At 50.7% G+C, this 2,738-nt stretch overlaps 1 protein-coding gene across 5 annotated transcripts in view; it reads right to left on the bottom strand.

Annotated features, from left to right (window-relative positions):
- Nucleotides 1-1,846, bottom strand: part of Pik3cd (phosphatidylinositol-4,5-bisphosphate 3-kinase, catalytic subunit delta) — a 23,641-nt gene extending 21,795 nt beyond the window's left edge. For all 5 annotated transcript variants that reach the window (XM_005404031.2, XM_013504162.1, XM_013504163.1 and 2 more), the window contains exon 1: nt 1,758-1,846. The gene's annotated coding sequence lies outside the window, so the exon portion shown is untranslated. The remainder of the gene's footprint in view (nt 1-1,757) is intronic.
- Between the last annotated feature and the right edge of the window lie 892 nt (nt 1,847-2,738).

Genomic DNA, 2,738 nt, shown 5'->3' on the forward strand with positions numbered 1-2,738 from the left:
TATTCCTACCATCTTGTTTAGCGAAGCTCTGTATCATTTCTAATGGTTTATAATTATTATTATTATTATTATTTTGTCTTTTTGAGCCAGGGTCTCACTATGAAGTTCTGGCTGGCCTTGAGTTCACTTTGTAGCCCAGGCTGGTCTCGAACTCACAATGATCCTTCTGCCTCAGCCTCCCAAGTGCTGAGATTACAGGCATGCGCCACCATGCCCTTTTATTATTACTTTTTATTCTCTTTAATTGTTTGATCAATCTTGCATTCTTGTATCTCGTAATCTGAGCAACTTCGTTGAAGATAACAATGTGCAATATAACAACCACTGTTAATCCCTTTCGTTTTGTTCTGAAATCCTGTACTGTTTTTACTGTTTATATGTTGTTTTGTTTTTGTCTTTGATGTGTTACTTTGTTATTGCTTTTTTATTCTCTTTTGAAAAAACAGTATGAACAGGCATGTGGAGGAACTGTCATCCCCTAACCCAGGTCTACAGGACCCCTGGCTTCCACCTCTGTGTAGCGCACTTGAGAGTTCTAGAGACCCTCTAGAGCCATTAGGGCTAGTGGCGGTAGGACAGGGAGCCGAGTGAGGGGAGTTCTGTGTCAGCTTCTCCTTTTGCGACAGTGGTTTTGTTTTTATCTGATTTATAGGTTAAAACTTTACACATTTATTTATTTGGAAGGATAGTGGGTATTGAACTAAGGACCTTCACAGTATCCCCGTCCATTTTAAATTCTTACTCTGATACAGGGTCTCACTAAGTTACACAGGTTGGGCTTAAATTTGTGATCCTCCTGCCTCAGCCTCCCACAGTACTGGGATTATGTGCCACCATGCCCAGCCACATTTTAATTTTTAGAAGAGATCCACGGCCAAGAAGGAAAAATGTTTTAGTTTTTCTCTCCCCAGTTAGGCCCGCACTCCCGTGATGGACAGACTCGAACACACGCTTCTGCCCCGGCTTCCTGCCTCCAGCCTCACTGCACCCCGCTTTTGGGACAAGTCTCATGCCCAAGGCTGCAGCTCTCAGATGCGCCCCTCAGCCCAGAGCCCTCCTCCTGGCAGCACAGCCGCTCTTGGGAGCCTGGCTGAGGTCCAGTTCCCCTCCCCTCACGGGCTCCTAGCACACATTTGGGTCACTCGTCCCTCTCTTCCTTGGGGCGTGACAGTCCTGTGGAGAAGTCCCCTCTGGCTGGAGAGTCAGGGAGGGTGGGTTTTGCTCAAATTCTTGTTTTGTTTTGATTTTTGAGACACGGTTTTGGGGCCAGGGATATAGCTCAGCGGCATAAGCACCTACTTGGCAAGCTTGAGGACATGAGTTTGATTCCTGGTACCAAAAAAAACAAAGTAAAAAAAAAAAAGAGAGAGAGAGAGACAAAGTTCTGCTATGTTGCTAAGGTTGGTTTTGAACTCACTACGTAACCTTGGCTGTCCTGGAACTCACAGCAATCCGCCTCCCAAGTGCTGAGATTATAGGCATGCGCCACCACTCTGGGCTTCAAATTATTTTTTTTTTACATTTTTTTCTTTTTTTGTCTTTTTGAGACAGAGTTTGGCCATGTACTTCAGGCTGGCCTTGAATTCACTCTGTAGCCCAGGCTGGCATTGAACTCGCAGCGATCCTCCTGCCTCAGCCTCCCGAGCGCCGGGATTGCAGGTGTGCGCCACCACACTCTGCCTGGCTTCAAATTCTAATGTAGCTGCAAAACAATATCCTCTCATTCTTCTCCCACGTTAATCCCATCACCGACCTACCTGTCTGGGACGGGCTGAGAAAGACCTCCGGCAACGGCCCCCCGCCTGGCAGGTCACCGGTGTGTGGGCATCAGTGAGTGTCATCCCACATGCCTGCTTCTAAGCTCCTTGGAGGTCTGGAAAGAAAGGATGAGAAGCAGCTTAAAACCAGAGAACCTCAGCGACCTTCTGCACGTTACTGGACGGGACTTTAGCTCAGAAGCAGCAGCTTCGCCCTGGTTTCCCTTCTGGCAAACCAAGCCATTCTGCTCCATCAGCCCGTCTGGACACCTGCCTCAATGCCACTGAAGCTCCCTTGGGTGGCACCAAAGCAAACCACAGGAGCATTTCCTGAGCGGGAGCAGGGCTGCACACACACACATGACTCACAGCACTTTTCAGAGCTGTTCTGTTTTATTCAGTTTTTGAAAGCAGAGCAATTGATTGGTCTGAGCCAGGCCTGGGTTCGAATTCCACTAGATAGCTGCAAAAAGTAGGTTCCTGAACCCGAGACCTCCTCAGTCTCCGCAGGGATCTATCTTCAAAGCCCAGGTCTACAGGCACACTCAGCCCTCCTGGGCTGCCCAGGGAAAGGAAAGGCGTGAGGGGAGAGGCTGAGAGCTCATCTGCAGTTTCTCCTACCACCGCGGGAATCCTGGAGATGATCTGACAGAAAGGAAAAAAGAAAAACAAAACACTGGAGAGCTGCGGCTCAGCCGGGCGAATTCCAGAAGCGGGAGTCAGCCACCCTCCCAGCCAGGCCACGGTGGGAGAACTCCAGCCTGGAGCCCACCGGGCCGGTGAGGAAATCTACAGCCTGGCCTCTCGGGGAGGCAGCGCAGAGCCCGGGAACCTACCGGAAAAGGTGTGGTGGGGACACATGCCCGGGGGCCACCTGGGGTCCCCGCTGCTGAACCCAGCAGGGCTGCGGCGTCCGCCGTCCCCTCCCACGGCACCGGGAGGATGGCCAGGGCTTCCCCAAACGCTGCCAGCGGAGGAACG

This window comes from Chinchilla lanigera, unplaced genomic scaffold (genome assembly GCF_000276665.1).
Source record: "Chinchilla lanigera isolate Chin_1 unplaced genomic scaffold, ChiLan1.0 scaffold00085, whole genome shotgun sequence".
In the NCBI taxonomy this organism is placed as follows: Eukaryota; Metazoa; Chordata; class Mammalia; order Rodentia; family Chinchillidae; genus Chinchilla; species Chinchilla lanigera.